Below are 15,460 nucleotides of genomic sequence, written 5' to 3' on the forward strand. Positions count from 1 at the left end.
ATATCCATTTGGCTCAGTATAGATTCCTTTACACGCAAATGCAAAGGACTGTTTCTTTCACATGTTTCCTCATAGGCAACAAATTCTGCTAATCCTGTCTCTCACTAACCCAGTGGGGCCACTCAGCAGCTGTTGGAGGCCAGGAAGAACACCTATGCTTACACATTCTTTGTTTATACCTGTCTCTCCTTCCACAAGAAAGACAGAAAGACAGAAAGAAAGAAAAACAGAAAGAAAGACAGAAAGAAAGACAGAAAGACAGAAAGAAAGACAGAAAGAAAGACAGAAAGAAAGACAGAAAGAAAGAAAGAAAGAAAGAAAGAAAGAAAGAAAGAAAGAAAGAAAGAAAGAAAGAAAGAATTTTCTGTATCCTCCAAGTAACAAATACTTATTTTCTCAAGGCACCTTTCAATGAACAGTTTTTTTGCAGCAGGTATCCCCAATTCCCATTTCTGTAGAAATTCTGGGCTTAAGAAGCAAGCCAGAGATGGCAAACTGTGTGGATGACCTGCAACTGTGCAGCTCCACAAAGCTTTTGTAGCATCCCTGTCACACACATTCATGGATGAACTGTATTTGCAACAGGTCTGATTTTGTTTCTGCAGGAGCCAGCTATACTGTCCGGCCTCAGGCCTCAACCTGCTGCAGCTGAATCAAGTATTTGCTGAGCCTGAGGCCACAACCTGCTGCTGCTGCATTTATCTTTTATTTGATAACTGCCTGATGCCACCTGTCTACCTCACACGATACAGCAATTGGGACCAAATAGTCTCCATTGCACAGAAAGCTGGAAACTCCACGGATACAATACAATGACACTTGCTTGTGGAACTGAAGGAGCACAAAAACACTCCTATCACAGCTCAGATGGGACAAATTTGAATTCTAATATCTCAAGGAAGGCAGATATCTGGTTTGCACATATTAGGTAAGAGTCAAACAGCTGTTTTGAGCACCCCATGGACAATCAAGACACAGCATTTCCATCCTGACAATACTGGGTGGCAGTTTTATAATCTTCCACATTTAAATCTTCTTTATCAAATGTTATACTTATTGCATGGTACCAATGCAAAAGGGATCTTCAGAAGAAAGCAAGATCAAAACTAAAGACTAGCCAAATCTGTACTGGCATCATCTCCATAAAACTATCATGCACCAAAGGCAACTCACAACCCTGTCAAACTGTCCAGCTCAAAGAGTTTGAAGCAACAGGAATGCAAGTCATTTTTCTAATTAGTTCTTATAGTCTACATTCTTTTGTTTTCCCCAAATACCATTTATTATAATGTCAATTATTGCAAACAACATTATTTTTCAATATAAAAATGAGTCAGGATTCTTTTATATTAACAATGTCAAATGGTGTTTAATCTTCTACATGATATTAAAATATTATCACAACTTATAAACATTGCATTGCTGTCCATATTCATATATAGTACTAAAAAGTAAAACTAAAATAATAATAGAAATTATAAGAAGACAATGAAAATTTCACAGTATCACACAGTATCACAGTATCATCAGGGTTGGAAGAGACCTCACAGATCATCAAGTCCAACCCTTTACCACAGAGCTCAAGGCTAGACCATGGCACCAAGTGCCACGTCCAACCTTGCCTTGAACAGCTCCAGGGACGGCGACTCCACCACCTCCCCGGGCAGCCCATTCCAGTGTCCAATGACTCTCTCAGTGAAGAACTTTCTCCTCACCTCGAGCCTAAATTTCCCCTGGCGCAGCCTGAGGCTGTGTCCTCTTGTTCTGGTGCTGGCCACCTGAGAGAAGAGAGCAACCTCCTCCTGGCCACAGCCACCCTTCAGGTAGTTGTAGACAGCAATAAGGTCACCCCTGAGCCTCCTCTTCTCCAGGCTAAACAATCCCAGCTCCCTCAGCCTCTCCTTGTAGGGCTTGTGCTTGTGAATTGTAACAATTACAGATTCAAATTTGGAATCTGCAATGGGGTTTAAATAAATAAGAGGAATAAAGGGAGTTTATAATGCAGGGAAACAGTTATTCCAGTATTTTATCTTTGGCCAACAAACAACTCTCTATATATATATATTTATTTTTTTAATTGCCTATAAACATCTGCCAACAAGAAAACAAGATGATATCAAGACTATTATAAACTATATAAAGATATTTATTGAAGCTGTGTCATTTTGTATCCTTTGGAAGTTCATTTTCACTTCTTGGCAGTTTATGAAAATTCAGATTATGTATCATTGCTTAGCGATAACTCCAAACAGTGGGAAACAAATATTACGAAACCTGAAGCAATGGAAAAGATAATAGCAAATAATTCTGACATTTGTTTTTAAGTGATGTTTTTATATATAATTGCTATGAACTGTCCCAAAGGATAAAAGACAATACATAACATATAATTTATTTAATATAAAAAAAGGAACCATCTCTTAAGCTTTTCTAAAAGGTAAGGGAATGGTAACTAGCAGACATATACATAGAAAGTAGATTCTTAGAACATTTGAACTGAACGCATGGAAAAAAGCAGCATGTGAATGGTTAACCTCGTGTGTTCTTAAAGAAAAAATATTTACTGGTTTTGCTTTCTACAGTTCTGTCATCAATAATGAAACTCTGCTTTGTTTACATATTCCTTACAAGTCACCTGGGCTTTATTCTCCTTCCTGTCTCCTCTGCACCTTACATTTCTAAGCTCATTTGTTTTGAAAAAAAACCACCATAATATTAGGATCTTTTACAGCTGAGGACTATTAGGATGAAATGTAACAGATATTAAACATTGAGAAGTTGTTAAAAATGTGCTAACACAAGTGAAATAAAAAAAAAAACTAAGGTGTGTGAGAAGCATATAAAATTTCTTTACGCATGTCCTTCAAAAAAGTTTAATACATAGTCAGGTCACATTATTGCACATCAAATTCTCTAGGTCTCTAGCTGCCAGTAGCAATTATCTGTAAGAGAACATATTTTCCCTTGTGACTAGCTATCGGGAATTTTTGACTACACCTAAGCATAGCCTTGAGCAAAACTCCTTCGGGGCATATTTGGAATAGACTATTTCATTTGGATGAAATACTAAGGTTTCCATGCAATATGTCTATCTATGTATTTATACATCTGTTTCAACATATTGATCTGTTTATCTGTTTACTTTAATTACAGGAAATGGTTGTATTAAAATGTAAATAGTTCTGAATCTATATATTTCTCTGCAGAGTTTTAAGAAGTACAGTTTCCTGGTTCCTGAGGATGCTATCTGTAGCTATGCATCCAGTAGGGCTGCTAGGGGTAGACCTCGAGGATTGGCTCGGGCTGCACTGCTGCACCTCTCACCCAGTACAAACACCCTTCACTGTGTCAGGTCATGGGACACACAAGTGTTTGTAACAGTATGACTGATGATAATACATGGCACTGGGGTGGGGAAGGGTGGAGTCTTTAAGGAAAAGAAGCAAATTCCATCACTGCAGATGGAATATGAAGGCCTGCAACTGATCATCTTTAACAATGCAAGAGACAATCCAGCTTGCTAGAGGACTTTAAACAGTGTCTGATGTGGTGGTTTACAAATCTCTGCATGCCACAGGGTCAAATTAGCTACCACTCATTTTCAAACACATTTCTAGTTTCACAGTGCTCTAGATGGAAGGGTATTTTAATGTCTTCTAGAAACACAGTGCCTATAAAAAGGACAGGAAAAGGAAACTGTAGTTGGATGATAATAGTCCCATAGTGTACAAGAACCACTGGACTCTGCTAATAAGAAACATGATGCAAATGTGTAGTAAAGCTACTAATGAACGAGATTAATTTAATTTCTGTCTTGTGAACACAGGTGCAACCACCTGCTTCCAAATGAGATTATGTTGCTTTCATTTTGATATGGACTAGGTCTCAACTGTATATTAACTACAAGAATGATTACTGGGTCTCATACTACACTCCAAAGTCTAAAATAATCTTTCCAATGATTTTAGAGGCAGTCAGACAAATCCTTTGCATTTATGCATTATGCATATGGATTTATTGCATAACCATATTTAAATGCAGGACAAAATAACTGTAAAAATTAAGACATCAGCATTCAAATAGAGACAAAGTAAATCTTATTAGGAGGCTAGTGAGCTTTTAAAAAAATTCTAACAGCAATAGACTATCACTAGTCTTGGTCAAAACAGTAGTTTGAATAAATGCAAGCACAAGCATAGCAAAGATTTTGATAGCATTCATGTGCACTTCTATAACTGAAAAAAAAAATCATTACAGTGTGACAAATGAAATATTCTGTGAGTCTTTATAGTCTTGTTAGAACAAGAGGTGATACTTTCTAGCTTTCCAATGACTGTGAAATGTATAAAAACCCAAAAAGCATAAATACTTATATCTTCTTTTAATAACACATTCACAATTATAAATTGTGTTCTTCTCTCCTAGATTTTTCCAAATATATCCTGTGTGTTTGTTTAGATTTCTCTTCCATCTTTCCACATATTACAGCTAATTAGTACCCCCTGATGAGAAACAGTCCACCGACAGAAAAAGCAGTTGGAGAAGATCTACATTAACAAATGTAGTTCATTTAATATCATTTGTACTGCTGCATTATTAATAATACTTAATTACCCTGTGCAGGCTACAAAGGGGAAGAATAAAATCATTCATTAATTTCTTGGCCTTTACAAAAGGAATATTATATGTGCCAGGGGAAGAAAAATAATAAAAACAAACACAAACAAACAAACCCCTGACTTACAGACTGCCATTCATCAGTTTTGCATGTCACACTAAAATGTTAAACTTTTACTGTAAAGTGTTACTGTATTTAAATGAGATCCTTGCACCAGCCCAAGATATGTTGTGCTATACTGCTGCCGGAACCCTACGTTGTTATTCTGAAAGCACAGAACAAAGGAGCCTGACAGTTGACTATCTGAAACTTGATACCTCCAGACAGCTACCAAGGAATATTTTCAGTGCATACAAATTCAGGCAAAACAAAACCCCCAAAAAACCCCACCAAAAAAAACAAAACCCACCAAACAGAATTTCCCAAGATCTACACTGAGCTATATTTTTTGTATAATCTATTACCTATCTAATAATCAATTTAGCAATTTTTCATTTGCATATATGAAGTACTTCAGACTTTGCATACTACAGGAAGCAAAACCAGACCTGCCTTATTTTTGTCCTTCCTCTCTAGTTTAAATAAGCACAAATAACATTTTGCACCAGTTCCAGGATGATATAAGAGACTGCTAAACTGCAGGCTAAACATACCTTTTAGGATATAGAATAATTAATCCAAATGTGAATCAAAATCTGTTGTTCTCATTCCAGTAATAGTCTCTGCATTGCTATAAATGTTCTGCATGAAGAACTGATATTACAAATTTTTTTCACTTTTGCTGTAACATTATCAGACATACCTAGCATACCCTGCATAGCAACCCTTTCTAGAATTCTCATATTCAGAGAGAGAGAGAGAGAGAGAGAGAGAGAGATGAGACAGTATCTCAGAAATTTTGGGAAGTAATTGTAGTACTTTCTACATACTTCCTATAATAGATTGTAATTTTAAGACACAATTCAGCTGTGTCAAAGTAACCTTCTATAGGACAGTTTCTCACACTTAGAAAGGGCTGCAAGAGTGAATGCACTGCCTGAGGTGATAGATGGGAAGAGCAGTCTCCAGGTTTGCACATAGCCAGGACCCACCAGCTCCACTATGTTCATCTTGGGTATATAAATGATTTCTTTTAAGTACTAATGAATCAAACCATTGTGGTTTACTAACACTGAAACAAAGTAAGAAGAAAATGTTAAAAGGAAAAAGTTAATGTTTTCTCATAAAAATATAACAGAATCTTTAACTAAAGACAGAGGTATAAAAATGCAAGAAAAATGTTTTAAAATACAAATAAAATAGAAGTTGGTTATATGAAGGTCAGAAGTTGTTTATATGAAGGTCAAGAACTATAAAACAAATCAATTTAAAAAAAAAATCAAGAAACATAATAGTAAATTGGATGAACAAGCCAGAAAGCAGAGTATTACAGGTATCACTAAAAGGTTTTCCAGGTACAAGACAGGTTGAGTAATGAGTCGAGTACAGAAGGCAGAGCTGAGCTCATCTTGAGGAAAGGTGAAAAAAGCTCATTCTATATGAATTGAATTAATGTACCTTCATGACAGAGTATGAGAGAGCAAGGCTCAGCTCAATTAAAGATGATCAGGAGGAAAAAAAACAGTGCAGTGAATGCTTGTCCCACTCAGTTAATCACAGAAAAGGAGTCATTGGGTTTGCACTACTGTAACAGAGAGGATCATTTGGATTCAAGTTGTTAGATGTTACAGGTTATTTAGCAGAATGCTTAGAAACACACTGCCAAGCAAAATGTTACACTGAAGCTGCTTTTCTGAAGAGATGACCTAACAGTGGACACAAGGTCACCTGAAACTCTTTCTATCATTTTGTACAAGCCTGAAGGATAAAAACCTCTCTAGTATTTTATTATAGCAGAAGGAAGTGTGGGGGTCATGCTTTACACTGAGAAGTCAGGGCACTGCTCCTCTCAGGTCCCCAGCTGGAAATGAGACACGCAGAAGAGAAGACTACATAACAACAATGAGGAGTCAGATCCATCTGGATCCAGCAAAAATTACACAGGAAAAAACACAGTGCTTAAAGACAAACTGAAAGTCAATAGCCTTCTGTCTGACAGTGCTGATTAGGGAAAATTAAACCACATTCCAGAGGTACTGCAGATCTTTGAGACGTTTGCATTCTTTTCAAGACTCCTGGAAAAAACAAATTCAAAAAGCCCCCAAAGCCTCTCACCTAACAGAGAGACATACACCAATAGAATTGTACGAGGAACTAGAAAATAATTTTAAAGGACATAAAAATATATTTCCAAAGGATGAAATGCAGTGAAGCAGAGTTTTGTGTATGAAAATCAAAGGCTTTTTTCAGTTGACTTCTCAAGCATTTTATTTTAATTCTATGAAGTGTGAGCAACCCTAAGTGTTTCAAGTGATTATTAAGTGTTATGAAGAAAATAATCATAAGATCAGACAGGAATTCCAGGATTGTTTTCTAATGGTCATTTATTTCCTTTGTAAGAATTAAAATACTAAGGTAAGTTCCTCATTTGTTTTTCATACAAAGCTACCCAGTGATGTGTGTGTCTGCAGCTCCACTTTAAATTAATGAAACTATATGGTCTTAAATCTCCAAATTAAGAATACTCTACATGCAAAGCCTATGAATTCTGAATTATTTGAATGTCATTATCTGACCAATATAACAAATGAAATATTTATATTTTATTAAATAATGTAGGAAACAGCAGTGCATGTTTCATCCTCAATTTTGAGAAGTCACAAAATGTCATTATTTCCCAAGTGTTTTCTCAAAATGTATTAAATTGAATATACTCTATGTATGTTCAATATAAATAATATATATTTAAATACAGAAAAACAATATACTTCCATATAAATAATGCACTTCTAAAAGACCAGAACAGATTTCTAATTCATTTTAAGTCATACAATACAACTGAATTCAAGGTTAACAGCAACTTTATCTTAAGTAGTGTTTGCTGCCAAGCCCTAGTTTCACTGCATTTACTACAGGATGCCACACTGGAGATACAACACAATATAAAATAGATGGTAAACAACAAGAAAAAAGCTAGAAAGCAAGACAACTAACATAAAATAAAAGAAAAACAACATAAAACAACAGACATTAACTTGACAATCTGTTCAAATCCCCTTAATATAAATGTCCCATAACTAATCCATCAGGATTTACTGATTCAAGAAAAGATGTGAGAAGAGGGGCCAGACAGTACCATCACCAGCATAAGCTCCTTGGTGTTAACAAGCAGAGTTTCTGGGAGGTGGAGGCTATTTTTTCTCACCAGGATTAAAAAAAGATCTCTTACATTGCTGGGTATTTCTCCACACTCTTTTCCAACAGTCGGAGATCTTCATTCCAATCAACCCAGTTGCTCTAAATGACAATTAGGAATTCTTGGAGCAGAAACTTAACAGGATAAATTTAGAAAAGATGGGGGGAGGGGGGGAAGAAAAAGAGAGCAAGAGAGAGAAAGAGATAAACCTGGAGTTTTCTCCAACTCTTGTAATCAAGAAAATATGGAAAGACAAAGTCAGAAGTCATTCAGCAAGTTGTCATTCTCTCACTCTTCTAATCATTGTCTGTGGTGACTAGTTTGTGGGGTTTTGATGGGACTTTTAAGACTGCTTCAATGTTTAGGTTCAGACAGGTTGTGTGAAACTGAGGATCACAGATCACATAGCAGCATACAATTCAGAAGCTCTTGTAAAAAGAGAGCATGTCAATTTCTACATACAATATACTAGTTTCCAGAGCTTGATGTAACTATTAAACAAAAATTCAGCCACGTGGGTAACATCTCTTTTCCATACTTCAGGTAAGACTAAACACTGTACTACATCCCACCTGACTGCTCAGCCTTTGTTTCAATGTCAAAACACACAAAGAGCCCAGTCATTGCTAGCACATCTAGATTGATCAGATTTTTGGCAACCTATGCTGACCACTCAGTAGTGACTACACCGCAGCCCCATGTGCCAATGAACTACTCTCTGCTCTAAGTAAGACATTATTTGTTTCCTTCATTACAACTGTTGTTAGCAAATACAGCAGCAGTAACACACTGGTGAATACACTACAGGGAGTAATGTAGCCAAACGTCCTGCATGGATGTGTATAGTATGGATTTGCTAACGCCACAGACCTAGTCTCTGAGCTCTCATCTGTAAGCCTCTGTAACAAGTTTTTTTCATTCTCCTTTCACTGAGATAATAATTGCTATATTTGTTGACTGGAAATGCTTTACACCTGAGTTTTTGTTTTCCTAAAAGGAAGAAAAGAAATGAAAGACCAAAAACGGCATTAATGACATTAAGTGCCTCAGCACATACTTGAAAGCATTCACATCGGGAAGCCAAAGCTTTTGTACATTTGGTCATGGTTTTTGTTTTTAATCCCACTAGCCAACTGGGATAACAGTATTTCAATGTCCTTGAAGTCAAAACATAGTTTATACCCAAGATTTGTAAAGCTGTCACATATCTGAAACATAAATGAGACTTGACCCATCCATTTTCCCTTCCTCCCTACAAGATGCAGGCGCAGTGCTTTGCACTCCAGCTGCCTCCAGCAGCTCTCTGCTCTTCCTCTCCTGGCTACCCATACCTGGGAACAGTGAGCTTCCTGCTAGCTACAGCTTCGGACCAGGGGCTTATAATTTTATCCTATTAAAACACAATATATTTCAACAGGCAAACTATTACACAGAAATGTTTAAAATAAGAATTTTTAGAGAGAGAGAGGAGGCAGCCAGAAATTCACTAAAGTTTGCGTATAATGAAAATATTTCTACAAGTGAACTGTAACAATGCAATATTAAGTCTAACATTGATGACATATCACAGGTCTTGTTAGAGACTAGGCAGCAGGCTTTACTTGAACTTTGTTGCCCTTACACTAGATTTCTTTTTTAGAATTAATTTATTTCCTTGTAGTTCTCATTATGTTTTTATTGCATTCATAGAATAATTTCTCAAACTAATTTAACACCTGTAAATTCCCATGACTGCTAATGAATGACTGTGTAGACTACCACATATATTTCTAGTTCATATATCAAAGGTTGTGAGTTCAAATCCTATTAAGGTTGTACTTATTAATGTTTCTATTAACTCTTTTCCATCTCTGAAGTTGTAGATTGAAGTAATGCTTTCAGATTTTTCAAGGGAACAAAAAACATCTGCTCCACAATGTCACCCAAAGAGGGGCCAAGGAAGGAGAACCAAAGTCAGTTAAAGAACAGTTCAGATGCAATGCCCATGTTTTTCAAAGAGATAATATCAGTCTTGCAATTAAAGACAAAACCTAAAGAACTACACATCTTGAATTCAAGAAGAAATAATTTCTGGTGTATATGAAACAGTGAAAATCCATAGTTCTTTCCATATATATGGAAACTGTACAGACTGAAGCTTTGGCTTCCATTTCTATCTTTCTAACATACTTTTCTTTACAACATTTATCATTTAACATCCCACTGCCTCAGTTTACTCGCCTGTAAAATGGATGCAATTCTTATTGACCTCGTAGTTTAATAATCCTTACTCCTTCACATATCTATAGCTATTTCCATTAGAATTTTAAAGCTAATAAATTAAATGCAACTCCGATGGGATTTTGTTAGATTTAATTCATTAGTTATGAGATTCTTAATGGAACAGCTATAGATGTTCAAAGGATTAATTATAGCTAAAAAACAAGCACTTAGAAAACTATTTAGCTATATCAAAAAGAATACATCTCTAAATAACCCTGCCCAATGAGACCAGGAGATAAGCAACCTCTAATACTGCCCTTGACTGACATAACTTTAAATGCTGCAGCATTCTGGAACAGTGCTTTAATTTATGCTGATACCATATCTACATCATGCTATCAGAAATAATTATGCAAAAGTTTTGAGGATTTTTTTTTAATATATTGTTTTGCATAATAGATAACATCTGAGAAGTTGCACAGCCATTAAAGAAAATAACTTGAGTGGTGTACAAATACACAATACTTGATTAACAAGCAGTACACTGGATTCATTTCTCATTTCTTCGGTGGTAATTACCTTTTTCAAAACCACTTGATTTTCTTAAAGCAATATTGGTTTCTCTCCCTGTATTTGCCATTTGCAAGTACTTACTATACTTTTATGTTGACCTAGAATTATAGAATCATAGAATCAGTCAGAGTTGGAAGGGACCACAAGGATCATCTAGTTCCAAACCCCCTCTGCCATGGGCAGGGACACCCTACCCTAGACCAGGCTGGCCAGAGCCCCATCCAGCCTGGCCTTAAACACCTCCAGGGATGGGGCCTCAACCACCTCCCTGGGCAACCCATTCCAGGCTCTCACCACTCGCATGGTGAAGAACTTCCTCCTCACATCCAGCCTGAACCTATCCATCTCCAGCTTCACTCCAGTTCCCCCTGGTCCTGTCACTCCCTGATATCCTGAATATCCTCCAATTCATAAGGCAAAAAAAGTGGATTGTTATATTCAATTGGTTTTTTTTAGTTTGCTCTGCTCCTCAATCACTTACAATGAATGTAAAGCATCATATATTTCCAACTGATGCACAACAACATTCTATTGAAATTTAGAAGAATGCATTTAGGCCCATAAATTTATACCTATAATTTATCTGGGTTAAAAAATCCCATCAAAACAAATCCACAAATACTACTTGATCCAAACTGAATAACCAAGTTATTGAATATATAAATGAATTGAATATATAGTGAATGTCTAAGCATCAGAAACACCTTAATCACTTCATACTTTTAAATGCAGCTTGCTCCCTCATTTGGCTGTCTTCAAATCAGTATCAAACTACTCAGACCCATTATGCTCTGGTTCAGAGACAAAAAATAACCTATTTTCCCAACATATTCTATGATAGCATGAGGCTCCAAAAATCCCAAGGTATACAGTCTCCAGTGGAAAGACTTGTGAGCAGTACACCACAGCAGACAGTACACATATGTCCTGATTCACAGCAGCCACTGTACAAGGTCAGAAACTTTTTGACCAACTTCTTGCGTTAAGTTGAGCCCTACTTTATACTGTGCCTCACGTTTGGGCCACATTTATACCCTTAGCCCAGTGACAGCTGCAGACTGTAGCTTCTCTGCCAGAATCTGCTTTCAAAAAGACTGACTGACAAGTTCCTCTTTGTTCATTTTCTGGGGGGAAAAAAAAATATATATATATATTTTTATATATATATGAGGGTCATGCACTTGGTATTTTCAGAGCTCTAAAAACTCTAGAGACTTAAGGGAGACAGAGCTGACTTCTTGCTGTTGATCACAAACTCCATCGGAAGGAGAAAGAAGATTGAGGCCTTGATGTAGACTGTCAGGATTTATACCGGGGGGGCTGCCTTCAAAAGAAGGCTGTGGATAAATGAAAAACCAGATACCAGGGTTCTCAGACAGAGTGTTAGAATCAAGGTGTATGGGCTGAGATCATCAATAGTATTTCTGCAACAACAACCTGCCAAGAAAACTAGGGAGGCTCTGAAAAATGAGTGAACAGGGAATGGGAGAAAGTTTGTTTATCCATATGGTAACAACATTCACAAAGCTCCTAGTAACATGTAAGATGTAGTAATGTACTTGAGGGGAAATCATTGTAAAATATATTGTCTCCAAATTCTTATGATTCATACTAGCTTATAAAATCCTTAGGGCCAAATACCAGAGTCCCTTCTCAGCCCTCATTCAAGGAAAATTTCAACAGCAGTAGGAGTTTGCTTATATAAGGGAAAAGTGAAAGCTAAGGATAAAACAGGGCTATGATTCACAGTACACATTAACATTATTTCAGTTGTTCACACATGCAGACTATACATCATAATAAAAAGATGCTGTCCCACTGATGACCTAGATTCCAAAAATCTGTATGCATTTATTAATGGAAACGAACACAAACTTCAGCACATATGCAAAACCAAACTGTATCACCTGGCTGACAATTTACAGATCTGAATGTCCTGATCTGTTCTGGTAAGTGTTCAGAAATCATCAGCCTCAAGCATTGCAGGAGCTCTCCTGTTCACACAACTGTGTACAAGAAACACATGTTCACACAATTATTTCAAGAAAAGACTATAGGTGATTAGTACAGGAAATGATCTACATTTTTTATGGTGCTGCTGAATAAAAATAACAGTTCTATTCTTTTTTTGTTATTACTTTACCTTCTAATAACACAATCGGGGATTTATTTTGGAAGGTTTGAGTGTTTTGGAATAAAACATCTCTCACAAAAAACCCAAAAAAACATTACCATGACAAATATTTAGCCATTATGCAGGTCATGTTTAATTTATTTTACTAAGTAAGAACATTATTAGCACAGACATGAAAATAAGTAGGATTGGTTTGCTATTTGAAAAAAATTGTAGTGATTTTTTTTTCCAAATGAACAAAAAAAGGATAAAGACATTTCACAAAATATGTAAAGCAAGCAACAAATTATTATTCATATTATTTTCTTAATTTTTCCTATAAAGAAAAAAGGGACAGAACACTCAATATCAAAGGCATCAATGCAACTTTTAGCATTTCCAGCATTTCACCATCTCTGTTGAGAACGGCGGGTCAGTGTTCTGCTGCACTTCTGGCAGCTTTACATATTTCTCTACATTTTCCATGTCCTTTGTTCTTCTCACCATTAATAAAACTGCCCAAACTTCAGCAGTATGTATACTACTGCTTTTCCTTTTCAATTATTCCATTTTCTTTTTGTATTCACTCTCTACTCCATCTCTTCATCATCATTTTCTGCTCACACACACCACTGCCACCCACACACCACTGCTCACACAAACCACTGTCTGAGGACCCTGGTATCTGGCTTTTCTTTTATCCACAGCCTTCTTTTGAAGGCAGCCTCCCCGGTATAAATCCACCCAACTACTTTCATACTTTTTTTTTTTTTAATTCCCTTATGCTCACAGTTTCTCCTATCAGCAAGATTTTTTTATTCCAAATGCTACTTGAGGCTCTCTCTTCTAACATCTTGTCTCGTCTTCACATTTTGTTCCTAATAGTCTTTACATCATTCACTTGTGTTCAACACCACACAATTAGGGATTTACTTTTTTTTCCTCCCTTACCTTTCCTTCACAATACCTATTCTGTACATTGGTCACTCCTGTGATGCAAAATTTCCCTATGAAGTGTGTTTTTTCCACCCTCACACTTCAAGATCTTTTCTGAAGACAAAGCAAGATTTCTCTTCAGCTTCTTTACTGACACATTAGTGCATCACTCCTTCTTACTATGCAACAGAACAGGCTGTGTGTGCATAATGGGGTGTATATTCTAGCAGATTGCAAGGATGGTGGGTGTTAAAATGCATAAATATGTGTGTGTGTCTGTGTGTGCATGCTGGTGTATGTGGGTACACGTTTAGATGCCAATTGCCAGCTACAGTCCTGGACTCTGTGAATGACTGCAATACATGCCAGGGCTTTATCATTATTAAATTCTACCTCCAAATCATATTGTAAAAAATATTTTGCTTTAAGCAAATTAAAGCAGATATAGAAGCTTAATATGAAACAGAAAATATCTCTACCAGAATTTGTAACAAAGTCTAAACCCAAACTAGAACAGCAGGACAGTACAAATGAGAGGATGATTGTATTTTTTAACGTAACTGAAATTAATTCAAAACCTCTGAGTCACGTATTACAAGGGGACTTAGTACTACTGGACTGAAAAAGTTAGAGAAGTAGCTGCCTATTGATACGCAGGGAGGTGGTGGAGTCACTGTCCCTGGAGGTGTTCAAAAAAGACTGGATGAGGCACTTAGTGCAATGGTGTAATTGATTGAACAAGGTTGGGTGATAGGTTGGACTGGATGATCTTCGAGGTCACTTCCAACCTGGTTGATTCTATTCTATTCTAAGGCAGCTATGAGCACAGAGGAGAGACAGGAATCCACAGCAATGATGGAGAGTCTGGATAACAGCAGAGGATAAAGGAACAATACTCAACTGAGGCAAGGACAAGCATGCAAAAGCACACACCTCCTGAATCTGAGTGAATCTCTAAGCTGAGAAGGTCCCATGGGTCTGATAATGGCAAGTATTCTCTTCAGATGGACAAAATGCATTCAACATATTTAACTCTTTCCTGGAACCAGAAACTGAGATATGAGCATGCACATGCAACTTGATTCAATGGTTCCTAATGTGTATTCATCAAAAATAAAAGTTGTTCCATAAAGTACACTACAATGAGACATGAATCTTGCATAGAATTTTCTACATTCATGAAGCTTATAAAGAAATTTCAAGCAACATTCAAATTACCTTATTAAAAAAAAAAAAACAAACCACAATTGATATATCTAGGTTTTAGTAGAGTACACCTCCTAACTTGTACTGCCTTCCTCTCATCTCCAAATATTGCTGTTGCCTCTTTATTCTTCTTGGACACCTGCTGTTTTTCAGTACAAGCTGGTAACTCAGAGGTCACACTAACCTTCATGTATCAAGCTAGCTGCATTTCATCCCCGTTCCTAGTCAGAGAGGCACTTGAAGGGGTGTGATAGCACTCAAGTACCTAAATGGTTCTCTTGCATGTATAAGAGCTTGTGTTTCCCATTCATTAAAAAGAAAGTGCGTGCAAAAAAAATTTGTTTTCAAATGTGAGGTAAGATGGGCTACTGCATCATCTATTGGCCGAGTAACACACTGTTAACTAATAGCTATGACTGGTGATGAACTGTCATCCCTCTGCTCCCCAGGAGCTTGGAAAAGTGAGTTCACTTCTTCATGTATCCTGAGAGGCTAAAGGTCTATATTAGGCAAACAG

The sequence above is a fragment of the Pogoniulus pusillus genome, chromosome 8 (assembly GCF_015220805.1).
Source record: "Pogoniulus pusillus isolate bPogPus1 chromosome 8, bPogPus1.pri, whole genome shotgun sequence".
Classification (NCBI taxonomy): Eukaryota; Metazoa; Chordata; class Aves; order Piciformes; family Lybiidae; genus Pogoniulus; species Pogoniulus pusillus.